General features: G+C 39.7%; 1 protein-coding gene across 1 annotated transcript in view; it reads left to right on the top strand.

Annotated features, from left to right (window-relative positions):
- Positions 1–27,672, top strand: part of gpr39 (G protein-coupled receptor 39) — a 34,516-nt gene that overhangs the window by 2,228 nt on the left and 4,616 nt on the right. The window lies entirely within an intron of this gene.

Consider the following 27,672-nt stretch of genomic DNA (forward strand, 5'->3'; position numbering starts at 1 on the left):
GACCAATTTAAAGAAGGTTATGTTTATAGCGTACTTTTCATTTTGAAGTCCCAAATTTTTAAACTAAATTACTCACATTGATATTAATATGGAAGCGATAGATTAAAAGTATCTGATTTAAGATATAGCAGTCAGTGCTTTCTTGTCTAAAATGTGATAAACGTGAACAGATCTAAAGTCCTCAAAGCCTATAAATCTTGACTTTGTAAGGTCTTTTAAGTTTCAAAAAGCAGATTAGCAGTGTTTTACCGTGGAACAAACAGAGAACAGTGCCTCAAACAGGAATATTATAAAATGTCTGTAAGGTTTTTAGAGGTAGTGGGGTCAGATGCTTGCCAACTAAGATTACATTTTTATAAGTGAATATGCAGAGTAAGAGGCATGGACAAAGTAAAGGGCTCATGGTTCCAGTTGGGGCTTTGTCTTGGTCTGCTAGTTATCAGCTTACACTGGACACAAGAAGATAGAGACACTTTATAGAGGCTGTTCGAATGCTCCACTGCAGAACGGCTGAAATAAAGCCACCAAATTCCCTGTGTTCCCAAGTCATACAGCATTTCCGTCACAGATGGTGATCGCAAAAATTTACAGCTGAATGAGAAAAGGCACAATTGCAAAACTCCAAAGACTGGTGAAAGGATAAAGCTGGATTACCTGTTTTTTTTCTTTGTCAAGTTTGAAACAAGCACAAATGATATTTATGACCATAAAAATGTAGCATTTGTCAGTAATTTAACAGTCCACATTCAATATTCATCCAACTCTAAATTTCCCCCACCGCACTACAGAGCACTGTTGTCTGTCAGCCTATTGTGTTGTCTGTGCAGCTCAGAATTGGTCATTTGGTTCCCTCTTAGGTTTGATCATTCTTCATCAGGCATCTATTTTCAGCACAGCTCTCTGCCAGTGCTAAACAGATAGACTGGATTAGGGATGCATGGTGCTATGGTGGTTAGACTTGCAGGTGCACACAAAAATAAGGTCCTGGTTCAGATCCAAACTGGGCCTTCGTGTAAGGAGTCTGTGTTCTTCCTGAGCCTGTGTGGGTGTTTATATACGGGCCAAAGGTACGAACTACAAGTCAATCACTGCTTATCTGTTATTTTAAGGTTAAAAATGTGGGTTCAAGCAGATGTTTGTCTGAAAGTTGCCCAGTGATGTTTTTTTTTTTTTTTTTACCACAAACCTGCATTTGTAAATGTGATTGAATTTTTTTACATTTTGAGCACGTTTAAGTGTATGCCATTCATCCATCTATTTTCAAAACCCACTGTATCAGGGCACGGGGTTGCCAACCAAGCAACTGTTGGGTGAAGGCGGGGTACACCCTGAATAGGTTGCATGCAAGTCTCTTGCAGGGCCACACAACCACACATGCACACCTAGGGGTAATTTATCACAAATCAACCTATGAATCTTGTTTTTGGATTGTGGTAGGAAGCCGGGGTTCCTGGAGAAAACCCAGGCATGCACGGGGAAAACATGCAAACTCCACTCAGAAAGGTCCTATTTGGAATTTGAACCAAGGCCTTCTCACTGTGAGACTAGAGTGCTAACCACTATACCACTTTGCAGCTCAGGCTTCTGACATTTCTAGTCTTAATATTATTTTAAGTTAAAAGCTAAATAATAAAAAATGAGGACAATCTGAATCAGTAAAATCTGTATCACTGATGAAGTGAATCTCAAAGACACTGTGAATTCTGAGATTGTTGCTGAGTCATAATTTGTATTTTGTTCCCTCATGAATGTTCAGTGTAACCCTTGTGCTATCCTAGGCACTTTAACGTGCAACAAAGGCTGTTTTTGAGCCACCGCTAATTGTGTTAAGTGTGTTTCTTTTTCCATCAGTATGGTCTTCTTTTTTACCCGTCCAGGTTTTTATGTCTTTTACAATCTTATCTCATGATTAGGGTAGACCTTGAATCCATGTGTTAATAATTAATGTATCTTTGCTTGATCTCCACCAATTAACACAGTACAAAAATCAGGTGTGTCTTAAAAAAAACGTTTTTATAAAGGATTTTCTGCTGTTCTGACAGTCTGAGGTCACTTGCGTGAAATCCCTTTTACATGCTTTGAGCTAGTTTATGATTCAAATTTGGATTAGAATATATGTTATTTCTTCCTCCTAGAAAAAGGAATGTGAAAAATGTTCTTTTCTTATTTGCAGGATTATTCTGCATTACATCATGCTTGCAAAAACGTCCCACCATGTGACTTTATTTACTTTCCTATCCCAGTCTTATTTGATTGGTAACAAAATAGTAATTTTATCTAGCACTGTGGAGCCTGCAGGTCAGAACCTAAGCTTGGAAATTAGGCTCACGGACAGATGAGAACTGATTTCTTATATCTAATTCTGCCTTGCTGGAGAAAATGTGCCTCAATGAAAGATCATCTCTTTGAAATATGTGTTTATAATTTTAGCATCTTCTTTGTGCCACATTTCATGACTGGGATTTGGGCTGCTGAGGCACCCACCTTTCACTGTCACCTAAACCACATTACACCGGCCCCTTTTGAGCTCTCCTAGATTGTGGGCCTGGATATCTTTGCCTAGACTCCTCCCCCTGTGACCCAGTCCCGGATGAGCAGGAGAAGATGGATGGATGCATCTTCTTTCGTAAAATTTCCCCAGTGGTTATTAAATGTCTTAACGTTCTTGCACCTTCTTATTTATTATTTACTTCTTATTTTAAAAAAAAAATCATTTTTACTTCCGGTGCTTCCTCAGCTGGGACCTCTCCCTCTGGATGGGGACATGCGTCGCCACTTGGCTGGCTATGCAGATATTCACAGAGAGGGAAGTTCCAGTTATTATTAGCGTTTCCAATAACAAACATCCTGTTTTCGTGCTCTGCCTATTTCCTATTTTTCATTGTCTTCCCCCATCAGTTGGGGCTTGAGAGGTGTGAAAGGGGTGGGGGGGCATTGTGTCTTGTTGTGGGGAGGGGGCTCTTTTGATTTTTCGTCTGCTCCTGATTCACAACGTTTTAATCTTAATTTTCTTCATACATGTCCTCCATCATGACAAAAACACCAAAAGAACATGTTGGAGGGGGTCTTCAAAGGGATGGATTGGAGGCTGTGACTGAAGCCCACCGCCACCTGAGGGTATGGGTTGAATGCGGAGAATAAATTTCACACACCCAGGTGGGTGACAACTAATGGAACTTTAACTAGATTATTAGTTAAGATTATTTTTGAGGCTAAATATAAATACCCAAATTCCATAAGTTCCTGGTATTCTGATGTTTCTGGCTGAAATTTGCACAGTTTCTTCTGGTAGCCTCTAAAATTTGCCTCGTTAGAATAACACTACTCTTTTTTACACCAGCCTGAGCTTTTTTAGTCAGAAACCTTAAGCTTTGCTCTGATCAAACACAAGGTCCTGCTTGGCAGCAGTGTAAACAGAGGGATCAGTTGAATGCTTCATTGTGTTAGAGAGATTTAACTTGAACAAAAAGAAATAATCTCCTGTTTTCAAGGCTGGTTTTCTCTTCTTACACTGCTTCACTGGACTAAGAAGAGGGGGTAAAAAATTTCTAATAAAAAGGAGACAACATGGAAGGAACATTTTTAGAAAAAAGAAAAGTACACTTTAGGATGGTGAAAAAACAAGCTTAAGCAACCCTACATGGGGTACGGTAACACCTATACACTTGTAATTCTTGTTCATGCTTTTATGTCTGATAGCAACTATCCTGCAATACTGGAATGTGTGAAGTTTTTTTCACATTTCAAAAGAAACACATTTGTTCTAAGAGAGTAAAGGCTGCTGCAGACCTGCTGGCCCTCTTGGAGGAGAAAACCTGGGCAGCTTGTTTGTTTTTTCTTGTATGCTGGTATTTGTTAAGATAAAACATATCTTTGTTTTTTGCAGATGACATTGTAAAATGTTAGTTTATCTTGGAGCAGAAGGTTCTGTTTGAATCTTGGACTGTTCTGTGTACAGTGCATTTTTTTTCCTTTAGCCATTTGGCCCTCCTCCTACAGTGTGAAAGGAATCATATTAGGTTGACAGATGACTCTAAATTTCTCTGTGAGTGAGTGGAAGAGTGTGTGGTTGGTTGTTTGTCTTCATGTGGCGGTGATGGACTGGCAGCTTGTCAGGAATCTATGCCTCCTTGACAGCAGGAGATTGGCTCCATCAGATTCAGTGACCCCAAGCAGGAGAAGGTGGTTAAGAATATTAATTCGTGTGATTTAACATTAGCATTTTATTGGACCCCTGCCTCTTTGTGCTATTTGGTTGATGTTTTTGCACCACTCAAACATCTCACACACAGTACACTAGTTATTATTTGGCAATTTTGGCATGTTTAAGGCCTGAAAACGACAAACTTGGAAACAGTAACCACAAATGGAGCTGACTGCTTAATTGTTTATTTGTAAAATACAAGTATTTGTGGCTTTATTTAGTTTACTTACTCTAGCGTCTTGGAAACTTCCATGTTAAACAATAACAGTCTAATTTCTAATCTTCCTTTTTTTGGAATAGAGAATTGAAAAAGTTTTTTCCATCTAAACAAACTGTCTCTTAGACAGATTTCAGGCATTGGACAACATCACAGCAGAGAGAACTTGGGAATCAGAACTCTGCATACCTTTCTCTCTTTAACTTTTCAAGATCATACTTTCCAGCTAGTGCAAATGACATGCCACGTTTCCTGCAATACCAAGGAGAGAGTGTATGGTAAATTGTGAACAGTGCATATTTATATAGTAACTTTCTACCTTCCTTTAACGCTGAAAGTGCTTTATAGTCACAGTCCCATTCACCCATGCACACACACATTCACACACTGATGGTGGCTAGGCTGCCTTACAGGGCAACCTCAACCACCAGAAGCAATATGGGGTTCATTGTCCTGCCCAAGGACCCTTTGAACCATGGGCAGGCAAGGTGGGAACCAAACCGCCAATCCTCCAACCAGAGGTCAGCCACACTACCTCTGCACCACAGCTGCCCCTGATCCTGTTGGGATACACAATGTTTTAATTCCACCAAAATATAGAGCATTTCCCAAAGCAGTGTTGTTTACTGTTCATGTGAAGATTGAAGTTATAGTAAATTCTATACCTCTTGAATCCGTATTGTCAGATGATTTTGATCTTGATTCCATAACACCAAACCTTTTTGTTTGCTGTTTGCCTCTGAGCCTTGGGCTCACTGGCCTGTGGGCATAAAAACTTTACTGAAGCAGATTAACAACTGTGGATTCCAAATGTAAAGGTCAGGGACAGAACTTATGCCCACCCAGTAAGTTGGTTAATAAAGCCTCCAAAGATTGAGGACAATGACACCAACACTGCTGCCAGCCTTCCTGGCTAAGTACAAATGTCAGTGCTGACAATTGGGGGTGACTGTGTCTAGAAAGTCCGACAGGACGCCAAGGTGTGAACTGAACTACACGATCATTCCAGCACATCAAAGGGTGAGACAGTAGTTAACGAGGCAATTAGACATGTTCTACTGAAACAATCATGGATTTATGAATAACTTGTGAGTATTAAGTTCACAAAAAGATCAATGCTTTTTATTTCATCAAAAGCTGGTTGTTTAATATTTTCTGTGAATAATTGAAAGTGAGTAAAACAGCCAATTACTTCCATACCCGTAGGCTCTAAGGATGTAGCTGTGTGCTCATTTCAGTGCTCAATGTTGCCATTGCTTGTCGTTTTTCAAGTGGATAAGATTTCATTACTTCAACACCATTTACAAGACATCTAATTCCTTTATATTTCTAAAAGATAGGTTGATGAAATAATATGGATAGACTAAGATATAAATAACTAAAATATGTAAGTAATATGGAAATGATTGATTGTATAATGTAATACCATGGTTCAGGTGAATACCCAATTATGATTGGTGGCTTGGTGCAGACTAAAAAGTGAGAATAGACAGTGAAAATGTACCTTAAAAAAAAAATTCCGGTCACATAACCTAAATGTTCTATATTGCTGCCTTCATTAAAACAAACATTTGGTTCATCATCTGGACAAAAACAAGTAGTAAGAGATGAACTTTTTCTCTCAACTGACGCTTTATTTAACCCATCGCGACGATCAGTATATACTGTACATTCCTATCCTTTGCCGCCGCAGTCAAGGTCGATGCCAACTCAGTTATTACCATGACAATGCGCAGACCACGTAACAAATAGTCCACTTTTTATGAAAAATCGACTTAAACAAAACTAAAAACTGATTGAATATTTATCTTTTGTACGTGACCATGGTAAGTAGGCTAATGTTAATTATCAGAAGCTTCTGCTTCATTAATTTCAGATATTGGACACCTCGTCAGCCACAATCCCTTATTGAATCACCTGACTAAGTAGTTTACACCTGAGAGTTACTGCTGCAAGCTAGCTTATTAGGTAACCCTTTATAAGACATTTACAAATGCTAATTAATGTACTTATAAGCAGCTTACTAAAACATTACTAGTGCTTGTTGATGTCTTATAAATAGTTTATTAAGGACTCTTATTATAAAGTGTTACCGAATAAACAAGTTACTCCTCTGGAGTGAGATTTTCTGGTCAGAATTAAAGTTAAGGATGTTATCACCTCTATCAGCGTTGGAAAGTAATATGGGATACATTGCAGCAACTCATGTGTATCGTTTCTGCATTGATCTGGATTTAAATGCATTAGATCTATTCTTGACATTCAGCTTTAAATAGGTTTCATGCAGTGAGTTGTATTTACTCAACAAATGTATAAAGCTAAAAAACACGTCTCTGTTGTTCAAATAAGTTATTTTGCAGTGCATACATTTTGCCTTTGGTTGTAGTGCTAGAGAACAGCTGAACCTGCTTTGCATTTCCAATTTTAATAGTAGACTGTTTACTATGATGGTATTGCAGCCTCAGAAAAAAGAATAATTCATTGGAAAGGCTGCCTTTTTTTTTTAAAGAAAAACCTGGGCATCACATTGTAACAAAAATCAGTGTGCATTAAACATCTTATTTAATTTGAAATGTGCTTTATTACTGTCTCAGGACAGTTTATTGTAAAGCTACAGACCCTTAAGCAAAACCATTATTAACATAAGCATCACATGTCAGGTGGTTTGGACTTTTATTTTGTATGAACCGACAAGTAATTTTAACATTTTGAATCAAAAACTGCACAAATATGTTAGAAAAATGGAATGATTTAGCATGTTTGACACACTCAAATGTCTTTTCATTTGTAAATGAGTCTAAACTTATTGGACATTTGAGGGAAGCTTATCTCAACTAGCTGCTGCTCTCTTCAAACAGATTCAAACGTGGAAGTGTGTGTTTAAATATTGATGAGTGCAATTACAGAGTAGATTGTGTTTTTCTTATTGTGGATAGCAAGTCATGACTTTTGCTCTGTTTTGTTTTTTTCTTTTTGAAGTTAAATGCATGTCCCTAGTTTTCAAAATAATCTGTTTGAGCATTAAAATAAATGAGTTACTTTTGGAAAAAATCCCATGATCACAATCTGATCCCATCAAAAGCCATTATCTTTAGCATTCATCACTTCAGAAGTCACAAAACATCAGGTCCAATAAACTATTTCTTATCTTAATTAAAACTACTGAACTGGACCAAATATTGCTTTAAAGTCCCACTCCAATCATCTTTTGATCTATTTTAAAATTGTTTACAGTGGTTATTTAATTATGATTTTGCCATTTTAGCCTAAGTAAAAAAACCTGTGGTGTTTTTTAGGACATAGTTTTTGCAGAGGGGCATTTGTTCATAAAAAATCTGAGTTGTGGGGGGAACTGTTGGCGCTGAGTAAGCGTGCCCCGACTTCCCATCATCCCTTTGTTTACACTGTCTCCCACCAACTTGCAGCGCCTCACAACCCCAACCTAACATTATTGATGCAAGGTGGATACAATACAGGTTGGGATGGAACAATACTAGAGCTGTCCAGCCGTACAGCTTTAAGCCAGATGCCAGCTCAGAGGAGGATCATGAAGACGTACATGAATCTAGTTGTCCTTAAGTGGATGCATCAGAAGTGAGCAGGGCTTGTAGCATGTCAATGTATTTCACAGCTACAAGTTTTTTCCAACTGAATTATTTAGTCTAGTCTTGATTAACAATGATTTGAATAAAGAAAATACTTAGAAAAGCTCATTCTAACATTAATTTTCTTTATATATGTCCTCCATCATGAGAAAAATGGTGTTTTTGGTGTCAGAAACACCAAAAACACCATTTTTGCCTGTGTGGGTCTTAAGGAGTCTTCACAGATTTACTAATATCCATAATGTTTGTTTTCAGTTTTTGAGTATTATATGTTAACATATATTAAGCTGCCGCACTGTGTAGAAAGTACTTTCTGAATGTGCCAAAATCTAAAGTGGAGGGATCCTGACGCCACCATACTTAATATTTGAAAAAACTTCAAATTTTAATTTAGCTCTTCAATGGGAGGAGTAATTAGAAGCAGGGAGCATCTGTGTTGAATTGCCCTCACATCATAGTCTACAAAAAAGGTTAATTGACTTGCCGCACTTTTTTTCGTCACTTGGAACTGACATTTTGGGCATGAATATTAAATCCCACTGTTCTCTGCTTCTGGCTATTGACTTTTGCTGGCCATTTGTGACTTGAACACTAAGTGAGTGGATGGGACGAGGAGTTCTTGGAGAGAAAGCAGGTTTTAATAAAGATATGAATTATGTTTTTTTTCTCTGATGTTAATTTTGTCATTGTCAAGAACACTTAGTTCTGTTTTTTAATAGATGTGTGAATATAACTCATGTTTTGAAGGTCAGTAGAAACATAGGACAGCAGCTATTCATATCCAACAACGCACAAAGCAATAAGATATTCAAAGAAACAGTTTAAATACAGACATTTGAAAGGTTTCTCCGGTCTGGATCAATGACTTTGGTTTTCCCTTTTTTTATTTTGTATGTTAAACTGTTTTATTCTTTTGTTTGACATTGTTTCTTGTTCCATTCTACTTTATTTTATATTTTTGTATATAGTTAATTTTAGTGTTTTAAGTACTTACCAAATTCATTTTCTCTTGAGGTTGAGTCCAGTAATTATCACTTAAAGCATCTATCAATCCATCTTTTTTAACCCATCAGGTGTCAGTCCATCATGGTTAATCAGCTAAGATATTTAAATGTGTGTTCTTTAAAATCTGGCTGTTACTGTTACCTAAAGATTTATCTAATCACAAGCTTGTCATGCTTTGGTTTCCATGTTCAAGCAGCAATTTCTTATTAGAAATGCTCCAACTAGCTGACATATGTTTTTGGACAGCACATCTAAGAAAAAAAGATAAAAAACCCACGTATGAGCTGATACCTGTTTGCATTGAGTCCCAGAGGGTTTATATTAGAGGGTTTTATGTTTAACCCTTGTGCTATCCTAAGCACATAAACGTTGGGAGTTGGGTCATCTAGACCCACTAGACAGTGCGCTGAACCTTTTTTCTTCAATTATTTGTGAACCTTACTGGTGTCTATGGATTACATGAAATCTTTCCACCTTTATCCACCTTTGTCATGGTAGGGAGAAGTAAGGGTGGGGTCATCTAAGATAGCACAAGGGTTAAGGTCTTCTTCAAGGCCCAAAGTGCTCCAGACTCATAGTCCCATTAATTCATTCACTCACGCACCCAGTCACACACCTATGGCAGCAAAGCTAACATGCAAGGCACTGCAGCCCCCGGTAGCAGTCTTTAGGTGTCCCATGAACAGGCAGACGGCTGGATCCAAATGCAGCAGGTTTATTAGCTCAGCTAAAAGTCCACAAAGCTAAATCAGGGTCAGGCAGGTAGGAGTCAATAACAGGCATAAGTTCATCCGAGGAGCGACAGGGTTGTCAAAATCGAGGCGAGAGTTGCGGCAGGCGGAAGGCAAACAGAGTCAGGGTCAGAAGACAGAAAATCAGGTCCAAATGTAAGGCTCGGTAAGGTAGGCAGGAGTGGCACCAACAATACTTGGCTCTGAGCTTGACTCAGTGCAGAGCTTAAGTATGCTGTGGTTGATGAATAAATGAGAGTCAGGTGTGCGCAAGGGTTGCTGGGATATGTAGTGTGGTTAGAACTCTGGAGGTGACTCCCGCCGGTGACCAGAGGTGGAGACAGAGCACTTAACTTCTGACAGAGGCCCCCCTCCTGCGAGCGGCCCTGGAAGCAAGGGGGGCTCCTACGCTGAGGTCCATCACAAGGTCTGGGTGTAGGTCTGTCCAGGTGGCATCTGTGAAAGCCGCTGATCAGGCAGGTGTCAAGGATGTCATCAGCGGCGACCCAGGAGCGTTCCCCTGGGCTGTACCCCTCCCAATCCACCAGATATTGAAGCCGACCCCCTTGTCGCCGGGAGTCTAGGATCTCCCTGACTAGATAGGCCGCCTCGCCATTCACCATCAACAGGGGCGTGTCGACGTTAGCGGGTTCAGGCCACAACCCCCCATTTGGAGGTCCACAGACAGGCTTCAGCAGAGAGACGTGGAAGGTGGGTAAGACATCTGCAGGATTCAACTGAAGGCGGTAGGACACAGGTGATCTTTTTGACAATCTGAAATGGATCCACGTACCTTGAACTGAGCATTTTGCAGGGGAGCCGCAGCCGGAGATCTAAGGTGGAGAGCCAGACCCACTGACCGGGAAAATGACTAGGAACTAGATCAGGACCCTCCCATCTGCGCTGGTCGACCTGCATTTGAGTTCGGTGGACGGCTTGCTGTGGCTGAAAATGAGCTGCCTCGCACGTCTCCTCACAGCAGTTGAACCATTTGTCCACTGCTGGCAGTTCTGTAGGTTCTCCTGATAGAGGTTGAACCCCCAGCACACACTGAAAGGGTGAGTGCCTTGTGCCTGTCTTTTTGAGGGAGTTTTGGGTGTACTCAGCCCAAACCAGGAACCGACTCCAGTACTCCTGATGACGAGTACAGTACATGCTGAGGAACAGCATGATTTCCTGGTTAAGGCGCTCCACTTGTCCATTGGACTGAGAGTGGTCTCCAGAGGTGAGACTCACGTTGATGCCCAGACCCTTGCACATTTCACGCCACACTCGTGAGGTGAACTGAGGACCACGGTCCACACGATGTCCTCCAGGAGACCATAGTCCCAGAACATGTGGTCGATGAGTTGTTCTGCCGTTTCCAGAGCTGTGGGCAGCTTAGGTAAAGGGATCAACCAGCATGACTTTGAAGAACAATCTATGACTGAGAGGATGGTGGTGTTACCTCTCGAATGGGGTAGATCCGTGATGAAGTCCTCCGCAATGTGTGACTAGGGGCGCCATAGAATGAGCAGTGGTTGTAGGAGGCCGGACGGAAGCTTGGCAGGATGCACATCGGGTTACGTATTGAGCTACATCTGCCTGCAGTGTTGGCCATCAGAAAGAATTAGCTGTTAGTGCCTGTGTACTGACCAAACCTGGGTGTCTGGCTGCAGGTAAGTTGTGTGCAAAGTGGAAAACCCGTTGCTTATGGGACAGGTGAGCGTACACCCCATCAACCTGGCAGAACAGTGGTGGAGCCTATGTGGCATTGATTTTGGGCAACTCTGTCATTATGTTCCACTGTACAGGTGCCAGGATCAGTGATGAGGGCATGATGGGCTCTGGTGAAGCTGGTCCCTCCGCAGAGGTGTTGTATAGACATGACAGTGCAGTGGCCTTACTGTTCTTGGAACCTGGGCAATATGTGATTTGAAACAGAAAACGTGAGAAGAACAGAGACCAATGTGCCTGTCATGGGTTCAACCGCTTGGCGGATTTAATATACAAGGTTTTTGTGGTCAGTGGGGACCAGGAAGGGTTGAGCCGAACCTTCCAGCCAATCTCTCTATTCAGTGAACGCCTTCGTTATGGCCAGCAGTTCCTGGTCGCCGATGTCATAGTTATGCTCTTGAATAGTAGGTGCACGGTAATGTCTTGACTGGCTGATCATGACACTGGGAAAGCACGGCTCCGACCCCTGTGTTAGAGGCTTCCACCTCCACAATAAATTGCATGGGCGTTGGACGATGGGTTCCTAGGTAATACGTTGTTTCAGCCACGGAATGCCTCTGTGGCTGCTGGGGTCCAGAGAATGTGTTTGAGAGGGAGTGCCACTGTGCTGAAGCCTCGGTAGAAATTGGCAAACCCGAGGAACCGCTGCAGCTCCTTTACTGTGTTCGGCTGGGACCACTGCAGCACCGCCTCCACCTTGCCCTGGTCCATCGCCACACCCCCTGCACTGATCACATAACCCAGAAAAGAAACAGAAGTCTTATGGAACTCACACTTCTCTCCCTTGGCACACAGGTAATGCCAGATCAGCAGCTGCAACAACTGCCGAAAATGTGCAACGTGCTCCTCCAATGTGTCCAAGTAGATCAGGATGTGGTTGATGTAAACTACAACGAAGCTTTGCAACATGTCTCGGAAGATGTCATTGGCGAAAGCCTGGAACACAGAGGTGGCGTTACAGAGATCAAAGGGCAAGACCAGGTACTCATAACGCCCTGTTGTAGTGGAAAAAGCGGTCTTCCATTTATCCCCTGCTCGAATGCGGATGAGGTTGTAGGCACTCCTAAAATCCAGCTTTGTGAAGAACCATGCTGTGCAGAGCCTCTCCAGAGCTGCAGGAGCCAGAGGCACGGGATAAAGGTATTTCTCAGGCTGAGAAAAACGGGAACACCCGTCCTCGGGTAGGCAGAGTTTGGGGCTGGAGGTCGATGGCACATCATAGGACCGGTGTGGAGGGAGGTGTGTTGCACGCTGCTCCTTGAATGCCTCTTGCAGGTCACGCAGATCTCTGCAAGGGTGGTGGCTGCGATTGACCTTGACGGAGCACACTTTTCAGACTTTATTGCAGTCTGAAGGCAGTGTCGCCGGCATTGAGTGGAGGTAAACATGAGTCTGTTTTTTTTTACCAGTTTATAATTGGATCATGCCTGTCATGATTCGGAGGAGCGACAGACCCAGGTGCTGGAGCCCAGAATGAGGACACAGGTAGGTGAGAGGTAAGTAAGGATTTTTATTTTCCTTCCAGGAAGATGGCAGTAGCTTGGTGGTGGTCTGAAGAGGACCGAAGTTTGAGGCGTGGCTGGAGGTAGTTGCACGGCTAGCGGAGCGTGGCGTTTCCAGAGGAAAGCAGGAGTGGCTCGAACTGACTTCCACACAGGTGACACTCGAGGGCAGGAATTCTGAGGCAGGGAGAATAACGTTAGTTGTGAGACAAGACTTAGATTGCGAAAACATGAGCGAGACTGAGACCATGCATAGTCACCATAAGGGGCAACGAACTGGAGTTTATTTGTGGAGCTGGGTCTCCTTTTGAGCAGCAGGGTTGATGAGGGTGAATTGGTCACAGCTGGTGGAGTCAGGATAAGAGCAGAGCAGAGGGGGCGGGGCTGACAGAGGCACCATGACAATGCCTCTCCAACCAAGGCAAACCGGGGATGACGGATGACATTGAGGGGACTTGATGGCGAAGAGGCGGAGGGACTTACGATGGTGATCAGATTAGATAACTGTGATGTCCTGAGTCCTGAGGGATCTGGGCCGACCCCAGGGGCCTTCTGTCTAGGGCAGTTACTCCCACCTGGGCGTCGTAGGGGAACAAAGGAACATCATGGGAATGAGCAAAAGCTAAGTTGATGAAATTCCCCGCCGCCCCAGAGTTAATTATAGCCTTTATTTCCAATATAAAAACATAAAAGACAAAAGCATTTATCACGTAAAACAATCACCCCAAGCCCATATAAAAACAGTTTCAGTTAAATGCCTTGCAAAAATAAAAAAGGTTTTATTTGACTTTTAAAAGAATTTATAGAGTCCAGGGAACGTAGGGACAACGGGAGCTCATTCCAGAGTTTAGGAGCAACAGCCTGGAAGGATCTGTCTCCTCTTGTCCGGAACCGTGTGCAAGGGACCATTAACAAGTTCTGATCCACAGACCTCAGTGCACGAGATGGTCTGTAGGGGGTGATCAGATCACAAACATATGAAGGAGCTTGACCATGGAGGGCCCTAAAGGTCAACACTAAGATTTATATTGAAAGCGGTAAGTCACCGGGAGCCAATGAAGAGCTTTAAGGATAGGGGAGATGTGATCTCTTCTCTTAGTGCGGGTCAAGATCCTCGCAGCAGAGTTGTGGATCAACTGCAGGCGAGACGGCTCTTTCTTTTTCAGACAGGAAAACAGACTGTTAAAATAGTCTATCCGTGTAGATACAAAGGCATGAATAAGAAGTTCAAGATCTTCATATGACACAATTTTCCAGAGCTTAGAAATGTTCCTCAACTGGAAGAAACAGCTCTTGGTCAGCTGTTTGGAATGCTGCTCCAGTGACATATCTTTGTCAAAAATGACACGCAAGTTTCTACGGCTGGGTTTGACAGCCTGGCCAAGAGAACCTAAGTGCTGCTTAATCCCTGGTATACTATCATCAGGGCAATAACTAGCTTTTCTGATTTCTCTGAGTTTAGCTGCAGAGATTTTTTACAGAGCCATTGTTGTATCTGCATCAGGCAGTTCATCAGAGAATTGCTCCAGGTGCGTCGCCTCTGGCGGCCACTGATGACTTAGCGACCAGCGGAGTCGTAGCGGCTGTGTCGCTGACAGGTGTGTTGATTTGCAGCAGTGACATAATGGCTTGTCGCTGAGTTCAGATGTTGGAGCAGGCGACCGTGGTCCAGCAACAAAGTAGCAAACCCTGTCAGGTTTGTCAGGCTAGAAACTCCTGCTCACAAGAACAGGCAGGAACAGGCAGACGGCTGGATCCAAATGCAGCAGGTTTATTAGCACAGCTAAAAGTCCACAAACCCAGATCTCGATCAGGCACTCAGGAGTTGATAATAGGCATAAGTTCATCCGAATAGAAACAGGATGGTCAAAATCCAGGCAAGGGCACGCAGCAGGCAATCAGAGTCAGGGTCAGTAGACAGAAGATCAGGTCCAAATATAAGGCTTGGTAAGGAAGGCAGAGTGGCACAAACAATACTTTGGACTGAGTTTGACTCTGTGCAGAGCTTAAGTATGCTGTGGTTGATGAATGAATGAGAGTTAGGTTTGAGGCATCCAGAAAGTGTGTACTGGGGGTTGCTGGGAGTTATAGTGAGGCTAGAACTCTGGTGGCTGCTCCCGATTGTGACCAAAGGGGGAGACAGAGCTCTTACTTCTGACAGTGGGTCAGTGTCTTGCTCATGGATACTTCTAACAAACCTGTGCATTTCTAATCCGAAGTCAACCATTCCTCTTCTTGTGAGAGGTCCAACCATAGTATAATATTTCTTTATAGCTAATCTGTTAACAGGTCGCAGTGGCGGACCGTGCACACCTTTAGTAGTGATTCATTTGAATAACTCAACCCCTCATTAACCATTTTACGAAGCAGAAACGGGCTTTGGATTGCATATTGAAAATTCCTGTAGCCACAATAATTGCCTCTAAATAAACTGAATAAACAAAACAGTAAACCAATCTGGCTATGCAACTACAGACAGCAAAAAACATTGAAACTAACCAAATAAATTTGGAATATTATTTATTATATTTATCATTCACTCATCAAAAAATCGGATTATTTGAAGACAAAATCCATCCTCCTCTCTTTCCTCAAAAACAGGTCGATCACCCTGTCATGCAGATTATCGCGCTTCATTTCCATCAAGAAGTTCTTTTCTATTCCATCAAGGTCAGTGTTGAGAGCCGAGTCTGTCCTGTTGAGTTTTTGCGTAGATTTTAATTCACTTTAGAGCTGAAAATGTCCGCTCGACAGACACAGTGGATACTGGGATGGTCAGCGGCAAACACACAAATCTGTACAGCTGTACAGCTTATGATCTCACTCAGATTTGTCTGATGAAGGAAGTCAAGGAGATCGGTTTGAGATTTTCATGCAAAATCAACCATGGCGTACAATACAGTCAGCTTTGTTTTTAATCGAGACAATCAATAGAAGGACAGACCATTTTGGATTGATTTAATAAGTATGCATGGACAAAATATAATTAACACATTATTCAGATATTTTTTAGGCCTTCAGAGAAGGCCTTGAAGGCCCTGACAGCCTCTTTTTGACAATGACGTGTTCAAATTTCAGTTGAGCATTTCAAACCTTGTTTGATGTTTCTAAACCAAGATCGCATCAAATATTTTCTGGACGCTGAAACACATTTTCAGATCAAATAAGTGCTATTGCTTTCAAATATAAACTAGTAACATTTGGATGTAACTTTTTTTTGCTGAACTGGTTGATGGTCAAGGTGGTGCAGGTAGACATGGACAAAAATTCAGTCACAAGAACAGAAGAAACTCATCTTCCTCTGTTTTAATATTGGTGACCAAGGATTTTTAATCCCTTAAAACTCTAATTCTAAAGGGAAATGCACTAATGGAAACCCATGGTGGAGTCCACATAGACAGTGAAGAAGAGGATGAAGCTAAACATTGAGCTGAAACTCCTACGTGGAGGTCCTCTTTGTTCAAAGGTCATGTTGGCCTCCACGAAAAGTTCTGTTTTCTTTTCACAGCAGAACTATTTGCTTTTCTGCTGCATGTGTACTGGAATGGTTCTGATTGTCTAGAACAGGGGTCGGCAACCCATGGCTCCGGAGCCACATGTGGCTCTTTCATCCATCTCTTGTGGCTCCCTGTGACTTTGGAAAATAATGAGTATTTTATAATAATTCAATTTTATTTTAGTTTGTTCATTTTTCATGGCATTTCAAAGGTGCTGCTGGCTCCGCACGAAGTGCGAGCCATGTAAAAAACAGCTTCGTAATGAGCTCGTATTTATCGGGCGAGACCTGCAGAGCTGATAGCAGGGAAAGGCAGACTGAGAGTTCGCGCCAGTGTTGCCAGATAGAGTCACAGGTTTCCAGACGAAAATTCATCTGAAAACCGCCAGACCCAGCCAAAACCCACCCAAAACAGCTTTTGTTTTCTTCGTACTGGATAAAATATAGTTCAGACTAATAATAAAATGTGTACAATATTGAATATTTCTTCAGCGGGTCGCCTTCTTCCATTCATTTTCTTAACCCGCTCTATCCCCGCTATAACCTGAGTCCGGCTCTTTCATCCTTGTGCTGCGCTGGAGCGCCCCGACTACCGTATTTTGCGCTTTCTGTGTAGGACACACTGAGGAGTGCGGGGGAAACCAACTCTCGGCTGCAGAAGATATGAACAGGTGAACAGGTAGAGAGGAAAAGCAGGTGGAGAGGCGGGGGAGGGGCTTTGGCTTCAAACTCTGTCAGAGAGATGCAACACGGGCGTCAGATTGAGATGCAGCTTTCACTGCGGGAGTTGAAGCAGAGACTTTCTCTGGGATGATTTTATAAACCCAAACATGGAAACATGATTACCAAGTAGAACTCTTCAAAATAATAAGCCTGATCTCTCCACATTCTCAGTGTCTACCATGCATTGATAAACACATCGCTCCATGCAGCGATCAGACCAGAAATAGTAGCTCCGCCCACACGCGGCCGCGGTATCATCCTTTAAAGAACATAATGTGCATTTGCAGCGACGTATGCTTCAGACTATGTCCGATTGGCCAATCTACATGTCAATCAAGTCCCGCGATCTGCACTCATGTCCTTGAAGATCGACGTAATGAGCACCTTTGAATAATATATACATGCATAATATATATAATGATGTCAAAACGGGTTGTGGCTCCGGGTGTTTTCTTTTTTATTAGGGGCGGTCCCAAATGGCTCTTTGAGTAAAAAAGGTTGCCGACCCCTGGTCTAGAAGATGACCGAACATCCTTTGGAGGCACTGCGACTTTATTGGTTAACATCTTTATAGTATTAAATATTGCTCCAACAATGCACAACTCTTCTGGATTTCAAATGGATTTGTAAGAACTGGTGAAGGTGGTGAAGGTTTAGTGTGAGAACCACTTTTATGTTTCTCTGTAAAGGATTTTTTCCCCTCATGCTTCTTATACTCTTCATACTCTGATCAGAACTGAAATATCCACCAACTCTATTTTTATTTTACCCCATTCAACATCGTGATGCACCTGTTAGTTATTCTCTGTTCTTGACAGTAAATGTGCTCAGTGTTCATCCTGCAAATCCCTCCCTTGGAAACTGTGAGTGACGGTTTTATTGTAAGGTCATATTCCCCAGTGCTCTGCACCCTCTTGGCAGCCATCATAGCTGAGGGCAAGCCCTCATGTGAGTGACAGCACCTCAGTCAGGGCAACCACCTGGGAGACAATCCTGCACATGGCTGAGGTCCTAACAATAGAACTGCACAATCTGTCTGATTTTACTATGTTCATGAATATTTTACTGCACCACAATGCACAGTGATGTTCTTTTACTCTGTAGTGCATGGCCTGATGGGAGAAATTAGGATGACATTAAAGCTTTTCCTCTTCTTTTTTTCTTTTCTGATTCAAGGTTCTAACAGTTTGTGGTAGATGTGACGTTTGTATTCAGGGTTGGGGAAATAAATGTTTCTCACTTCAGCTTAGAAGTCTCTGTAGGTTAGAAGACTGGTGGTTTGACCCTTTGAATTCTAGTGATTTATGTCTTTTGGAAAGTCACTGAACCCCACATTGCTGTCCATCTATGTCAAAATGAGGTGCATTGTCTAAACAAAGCCTGGTACGAATAAACTGATGAATATCGCTTGAACTTAAAAACACAGTAGAGTGCTTCTCTACTTTAACAATCTAAGACAGTTCCTCAAAAAAAAAATCACAAAACCCTAAACATCATTCAAACATGAAGCCAATGAAGCCCATACCAATGGATGTTATTTGCCTAATTGATTGAAATCAGTGAATTAATAGAGTTCAGAACTACTCAAATAAAAACTGTCACTTTTTGCTGCCCTCGACATGACACGAAGACACACTTACAGGGTAAATAAGAAAATTAATTTCAAAACTCTTTTATTTTTGCTGCATGTAATCCATTCAGGACTCTGTCCCTGCACACCAGAAGTTCAAAAAAGCTTCTTTGCTTTTCTTTAAAATAAAAAGGCTTTTAGGAAGCTGCATGTTGGAAGCTGCAGCTTGGAGTGAGAGTGATAAGATTTAGAGGCTTTTTATTGTCCTGTGGGATACAACTTGTCAAGGAGCTTTGCCTCAATCACTGAAAACTGGCAGTGGTGTTTCTCTCTATATTCACTAACTGAAAACTGTCAAAAGTAAAAACAAGAGCAGCATGTTAGCCCTGGGTTGAAAGCTAAATCACCAAATGCCTGTTTTTTTTTTTAACTAGGAATCTGTTAGCTGATCCTCAGGCGCAAAAATTTTAAGGTGAATATAATAAAATATATTAAAAAGTGTAGGCCGTCATGCTTGCAGGCTTAATGAGTGTGCATCAACAACAGTCAAGCTTTTTCTCCTCTGACGTGTATTATTTACCCAACGATAAGAAAAGATAAGATAAAATAACAGGGATTTACAAGGGGCTGTACATTCATACCTATGCATCAACGTCCCCGTTGTATGGACCGTTTGGGCAACAAATAGGCCTGTTTCACTTTACGGCTTAGTATGATCCTGCTAACTGGTGAGCTTGATGATTACACTTTTAGTTGAAGCTGCTCCTGAAAGTTACTAGTTATTCAATTTTTTACTAAAACGTGAGGTATTGCTCTTTTCTTTTTTTTAATTATCCTATATAATGAAATCAATCTGAAAACAAATCAGACTGTTCAATGTTGACACACCTTAAATATCTTATAAATGAGATTTCACCTGGTTCACTTCTTTCAAGGGTTAGGCTGCAGCTACACAAGCAATCAAGATAATCATCCTTGTGGTGAGCTAGTTAATATTTTATTGATGCATATCACCGGAGAGAGCATGTGTTTTCTGCACTCTATCGGATTAAAGCTTTGCATTGTAATAATTTTTGAAATACTACAAAAACGTATTTCCTTTTGTACAGAAAATTGAGAAATTGGAGCGACAATAAGCTTCAAAATTCAATTTTAAAGCTTGCTTATTTTGTGGAGCCAGCAGCTTTAACATTTTGAGTATTCTTAACTTTTTTCTTTCATTAAAAGTAGTTGTTTTGATGAGAATAAGAGAAAAGCCCTGGGGGGTATTCCAGAAAGCAGGTTATGTGAGTTACCACAGTAAGTTTGAGGCTAAGGAAGCGGATAACCTCGGCTTTCGGTTCCAAAAACATAGGTATGTTTCAGTGTATGTCAAATTGCCAATGCAACTCATGCTCTGACCTGGTCTGGAGCAGGTTTAGTTGAAGGTTAGTTTGTTTCAGACAGGTGGTGGAGCATGGTGTGTCCATTTGAAGATGATTTGGTGGATGAAGAAGCTCAGATAATACTAAACGTATCAATGTTGTACACATAAACATTTTTACATTGATCTAACTTAATTATTTGCTTCAGTAAAGATAAATCATTTTTTTGTGTACAGTCAACTTAAAAATAACATGTAGTTATCTGACAGTTGTTTTACTTTCATTCAAATGAATTCAATTAAGTAGGTGTAATTTGGTGCTGCTGTTAGATCGGCAGCGCAAGGAATTGTGGGATACCAATCCCTTTGCCTGTCTAGACGGATTTGGGTTTAAGTTTGAGTTTTTGACCAAATGTGTTTAGTTGTTTAGCTGTTTTACTGTGTTTTGCCGAGTTATTTTGTCCTGTTATGTTTAATTCTTTCTACACCATGAGTGAGAGGAAGGAAGAGAACGATGAGGTTATTCAGCACCACTAGTGCATAGTTACATCACTGAAGTCAAAGTCAGAATCATATTAGATTAAATCCATGTTTCATGTTGCTATTTTACATTGTATTATTATATTTTAATGTTATAAAAATGAGAATATCTGTAGCCTCAAACTTAGACATTTGAGAGTTTAAGAAGCACAATAAATTAAGATGGAAAAACATTTAATTCAATTGAAGTAATATGACATTTAGTTAGATAAATATATAAATTTGAGTTGTATAAACAATTGAGTTGAATAGACATAAGACATATATATATATATATATATATATATATATATATATATATATATATATATATATATATATATATATATATATATATATATGCGTCATAATGAAAATAGAGATGAGATAGAAACTCGTGCGTTTACTTTGTCCGTTATTTTTCTTCAAGCAGAAACTCTGTCTTTTGCTGATGCAGCCATATTAGTTTTTTGATGGGCTCCGTCTCACTGAAGTGTAGCGCTCTCTTTTTTTTACCACGCGTTTCCATGATGACTCCTTAAATTGACAATCCAATGAGAATGCCTTTGTGTACTTGCCGTGCATGCACATTTACCCAGGGTTACCAAGTTGAGAGTGTTGGAGTTCCCTTATTTTCCCCCTCTGGTCAGGTTTTTTCTTCCTGTTATTAAATAATCAGACTTTTTGACTCGTGTCTGAGCCGCTTTCCCTGTATCTGGGTGCTGACTGACCAGCCTGTGATATGTTCTGCCTCTTAAAAAAAGCAAGATTCCAATGGGTTTTTCATTTTAAAGCATACATATGTGACCAGGGATTAGCTCTAATCTGTCCAAGCAAAAAGATGTTGGTTCATTCTCCAATTGGGTCCTTCTGTGGACTTTTGTGAGCTCCCCTGAGTGGATCTTTCCCAGGCTCTCCAGTAAATTTAATCTTAAATTTAATAATATTTTGTGGTTTTCTCACTTTATCAATGTGGTATATTTAGTCATAGTTCGCATTTAATTACTATTTTACTTATGTTTACAGCCCTTATTATTAACTCTCCCTTCTGTGTTGAGAAGAAATTAACCAGATTGTGCCTGCAGTACCCTTATATAAGTGTAATTCCCTTGCAGTCAGTCCAGACTCAAGTGGTTTCCTTAAATGGGTGTCTTTATTAAAGTCTTACACACACCCTGAAAACTATAGAAAGCAAACACAAAACAATTAATGCTTATCAAAATAAGTACAAATCTTGATAATAAACATTAATACTCACAATAAAAATACTGTAGTGGACTGAGTGAACAGGGTGGCTGTTGGGTCGCGTTCTAAGTCCAGAGTTGCTGGTTGGCCCTCAGTTCTGTCCCTCATTGGTCATTGGGGAGTTTGGACCAATGGAGTTTAGCTATGGTCCAAATAAGGAAATAGGAGGGCTGTTGCAGGCAGTGAGTTATATCACTTTCTCCAGTTTCTGGAGAATCACTATCATATATATATATATCTCATCTCTATTTTCATTATGACGCATATATATATATATATATATATATATATATATATATATATATATATATATATATATATATATATATATATATATATATATATATATATATATATATATATATATATATATATATATATATATGGGTAGCTATATATATATAGCTACCCAGCCGGATATGGATATATAGCTCGGTTGGTAAGGTGCAGCACTGTCATGCAGGAAACCCGGGTTCGATTTCCGGGGCGGAATGAACAATTAATGGCAATGAAAAAATGGGGCAATTACCATCACAATGGAAATGGGCAATTACCATAACAATGACGGGCAATTAACATCACCCAGTGAGGGTCCTTGGGCAAGACCCTTAACGCTACCGCCTACCTCACAACATGAGAGACAATGAACCACATGTCATGCCGGCTCAGACGTCACCCGGCCAAACAAGGTCTGCGTCAGGTGCTGAGAGACCAGAGCACCCTGATGGAAAGTGGGCTACTGGAACAAGACGGAAATGGACTAGATGTGAGAACAAGGTTCTGTTAGAATGCTACTACTCAAGTAATCCCACCCAGAGGGGTTACATGCAGAGAATGTGGAATGAATGGATGCTTCGAAACCCACAATCAGGGCTAACTGCCAAACAACTGGTAGCCCAGTGCTCTAACATCCACAAACGGCAACTCCTATCACAACTTGAGATTGAAGCAATACAATACAATGCCACGGTAGAGCCAGAACAACAGGTCAGAGAGGAGGTTATACCACACTCCCACCCTGAGATTGGGTACACAGCCCCAACAACCACAATTACACTGAGCGAGGCAGCAACTGACCTGAAAGACAAGATCATGTCTACAATGAACACTAGGCAACCCCGACACCAGCTACAACGGTTAAGTGATGGACCGCCTGAAAGTCTACTGGAAACTGTGAATGAAGCATTGAGGGCAATTCCTACCACAACCATCACAGAAACCAATGAACTGGTTTACACTTGTATATTATTATACAAATATATAGATACCTTAAAAGCTCAACCTTTAATGAAACATGCATAGATGCAGGACTTCTTACAAATAAACATGTAATTTAAATTATTTAGAAAAGCCCAACAATAAGTCAATAATAATAGATATAACATAAAAATTAAGTCAATAAAAATAATAAATAACAACAATAAATAAAAAATAAGTCAACAAATAATAATAATAAATCAATTATAAGTCAACAAATAATAATAATAATAATAAGAATAAATAAATAAATAAATAAATAAATAATAAGTCAACAAAAAGTCCAAATGTCAACAATATATTTACACTTAAAAAAACAAAAACAAAAAAAAAAAACAAGAAAAACAATAGATTTACCCCACTGATTCATGTGAGTGATCAATTTGGTGTAACAAAGATGGTATGGTGTCGGGTTTCAAGCGAACAGTCTGGCCAGTCTTATCAAAATCTAGTAAGTAAGTAAGTAACAAGTTTATTTCAAATAAAATCAACATTTACCTGAAAAAAGAAAATATAAGTCAATACATGACTTGGAAAATAGGATTTGAAAGGGGAATGGAAGAAGCGAAAGCTTATAAAAATTTCTAGATTTACTATTACCAATCTGTACAAACTGCTGTCTATCTTCCAGGTAGCTGTGTTACTCCTCTGATTCCATACTTCACCAATTTATTCAGTAAAATATGATGGTCAATCGTATCGAAGGCTTTCTGTAGATCAATGAAAATTCCAATGCTGAATTTATTTTTTTCAATACAGTCCACAAGTTCGATTAAGGCAAATGATGTAGATCTTCCTTGTCGGAAGCCATATTGACTGTTGAATAGCAGATTGTTTTTCTCGATAAAGTTAAGTAATCTGAGATTAAATAATTTATCTAGAATTTTTGAAAACTGAGGCAATAAAGAAATTGGACGGTAATTTGTAAAACTTTGACTATCCCCTATTTTAAATAAAGGAATTACTTTGGCCGTTTTCATTTTAGTGGGAAACTGTCCACATCTAAATGACAAATTAAAGATATGTGTAAGTGGTTTGATAATAGCTTCAGCAACAATGGCAGGACTGAGTGTGTTTGTTTCCACAAAATGTTTTGAACATAGCCCGACTGTATTGCTATTTGGCAACCACAGTGATCCGTCAGGGTTAGCTCTTTTGAAAACTAAGGCCCATTTTTTCCTCAAGTCAGAATCCATTGGAAACCTGCAAGAAAAGTTCAGTCACTGAGTCAGATATGGATAAATCTATATGACTATAATGGCCTAGTCCTAGTATATTGTATATAGGTTTAACAAAATAAAATGTTCATTTATGTCGACAGCAAATTATACATACATCATGCAGCATGTTGATAATAGCCCTGCAGCATCAAAATATATGTAACATACCTTACCATCACTTACCTGTGAAATGTTATGCCATCCTCCTTCATGGACTCATTTCTCCAATTTTGGCAGTTGAAACCCGCACAATGAACTGGCATTTTGCAAAAAATTTGTTCACATGCATGCACTGCAGCAGTGACTTGACCTCACCAAGATGGCGGTGCTCTCCTCCCATGAGGAATCACGTGATGTCTCCTCTAGCAATATAACTCATTGAGTGCGGGAGCGAGGGAATAAAAAATTGGGGTGGAGCGCTTTGGGCAGAAGGATTAAGAGATTCAGAAGTTGCTGCATGTTTGTACGGCATTGGCTACAGTAACCAGAATGAAAAAACTTAAAAAGGATTAAGTCTCAGTGCGGGAAAGGGACGCTACAATACCAACATAAAATAAACATACCTTGTTGGCTGTACTCTGCCAAAAAGGGAATTAGAACCTTTTTTCTTTCTTTAGTTTCTTCCCTTGCTTGACGCTGATCTTCCATATCCCTTGTGCTATCCTAGGCACTTAACGTTGGGAAATGGGTCATCTAGACCCCACAAGACAGTGCGCTGAACTTTTTTCTTCAATGATTTGTGATCTTCACTGGTTTCCATGGATTACATGAAATCCTCTTCACCTTTATCCACCTTTGTCATGGTAGGGAGAACACGTCAATGTAAAGGTGGGGTCATAGGATAGCACAAGGGTTATGGATCTTCATGCTCTCTTTTCTCTTTTCTACTTCTCTGCTTTTCTAACTTAATTTAACCACAGCGACATCTAGAGGTGGCTTGTAAAACAGTACATTTTAAAATAAACTTGAAACCCTTCAAAAAAAAACACACGGACTAAATTCAAAAGATGTGGCAGCTACAATAAGCTTAGGTCATTCCTATATGGAAAATGTCCTCTGTTAAGAAGTAAGAACATATTTAACATTCAATTTTGAGGTTTTTCAAATTTTCTGAAATGCAATCATTTTCATCACCAGAAGGATCACATCAGAATCAGAATCAGAGATACTCTATTGATCCCACACGTGGGAAATTTGTTTGTCACCATAGCAACTGACAGCAGAGGGAAAAAAAGACTTAGAATTAAGTAAAAAAAAGCAAGAACAAGAAAATGTAGCATAAATACAGACATCAAGGTATTATAATTTAAAAAGCTATTTACAGTATAATTTAATAATATATAGTATAATTTATAATAATATTTACATGTATAATTTACTATTTTAAAATAAAAAAAAATCTTTGCTATGTTAGACATTTCAAGTTTTTTTTATGTTTTATTTTAATAATAATTAACAGCCATAATGAACCTCTGTTTTAGTTGCCTTGCTTGATAAACCCACCCATCTGGCATCTTTAAATCCCATGATTGCAGAATTTAACTGTATTAAAAGATACTTAACCCACTCAGTCCTGCCATCTCATCTTCTTCGACAGTACTATGCAATCCAGGGATTTTTAGAATAATCTGTCAGGCTTTGATAATGTTTGCCTTTATCCTAAGTTAAGTTAACTACAGGACTGTCCAACTTCCACATCAATATGACTACAGCTACATTACATTTTTTACTTCCTTTGGTGTTGGGTGTGATTTGTATTTCCTTTAGGCTTCATTCATTTCCCTACACCTACTATGACTGCAGATATAATGGCAAGGGATTAAACCCGGACAAACAAACAAAACAAACAAACAAACAAACAAACAAACAAACACAGTCTTTCAGTTTCTGTAAATGCTTGATTTATTTAATTTCCTCAGTCAGAAAATGTTGATGCATAAAGATAAACTTTTCATTTATAGATAAGGTCAGGCGGAAATACAAAAATTCTGCTGTGTTGGTGTTCTTTTTTCAGGTTCTAAAGTTTTTGAATAAATAAATACTATAACAATGATAAGTTTGGTTTATTATTTTTAAATACATTATTTTTTGATACAAAGACAATTGTTTTCTTTGCATGATGTGATAAAATCTTTAAGTTGGGAAAAATAGTGTTTGGGAAACCTGGAGTTTTCAACGTGACAAAATCTCTGGAATGCACAAGTGCATCAAAAAACAACCACAAAAAGGTGATTAAAAAAGTCTTTTTAGTTTTACCATTATGAGGTTGTTAAGAGAAGCAGTTGAAGAATGTCTTTTTACTTTCAATATAAACCAAGTCAGGTAGGTAAAAATATAACAAAAACTGCAACATCTCTTTTAGCTTGTAAAGTTTTGTTTTTTAATCTTAAGAAACGTTTTCAATATTTAAGTTTGGCACATAATTATTTTTATCTAGACGCAGTTATGGATGTCATGCCTTGGGAAATTCTTATAAAGTATTATCTTCTACTATTCGAAATCACATTTAATTTCTTTTCCTTTCATCCTTCAGCTACAAATATCTATTTTAGAGTTAGCATTCATGGCAATGAAGTGGTTAAAAAGTTCCTTGCTCAGAATGAGAAGAATGTTTTTGTAAATGTCAGTGGAGCTTGAGTTTGGAGGTTAATTTAACTTTTGTTTGAGTGGTATTTCTGGAGCTTATGAGAAAGTGGAAAGTGTCACAGAAGAGTTGATTTTTTTCAAAAACTTGTTTTAAAGCTAAATTTAAAGCTCCCTGTATCAGAAACTTTATCCTGAGAATCACTGGGGTCTTTTGGCGGTCTGTCAACTGTCCAAAAGCACATCTTTGCATTGATGTGAAGATGTAAGAGCAGAAATGAAGGTGGTAAAAGTTAAAACTTCTGCCTTCAGAATTCAGTTTTCATGAAGAACCAGTTCAAATTAAATGTAATTCAAAGCACTTCAAGTCGTCATTAAGTCTCTCCATGTTGTTTTGCCTTTTTCTTTACTGATGTGTGCATAACAGTCAAAACTACTTCATGCAGGCTTCATCTTTCATAGTATGGGAATGTTTCTAAGTAAAATACGTGTGTTACATTCAAATCATTTTAAGGGCTTCACTAAAAATGACTACTTTCCTGAATAAAATGGTAGTAAATTTCAAGGAAGATTTAATTTTCCCTTTTTCATTTCATTTTTCCTTAATTTTTCACTTCCTTTTTAGAAAAAAACAAGTTTTGTCAGAATATACTTTAAGTTTGACAAGGATCCAATAATGACAATGATTTATCAACATATAAGTGGAGGAGTACTTT

This window comes from Oryzias latipes, chromosome 21 (assembly GCF_002234675.1).
Source record: "Oryzias latipes chromosome 21, ASM223467v1".
Lineage (NCBI taxonomy): Eukaryota > Metazoa > Chordata > Actinopteri > Beloniformes > Adrianichthyidae > Oryzias > Oryzias latipes.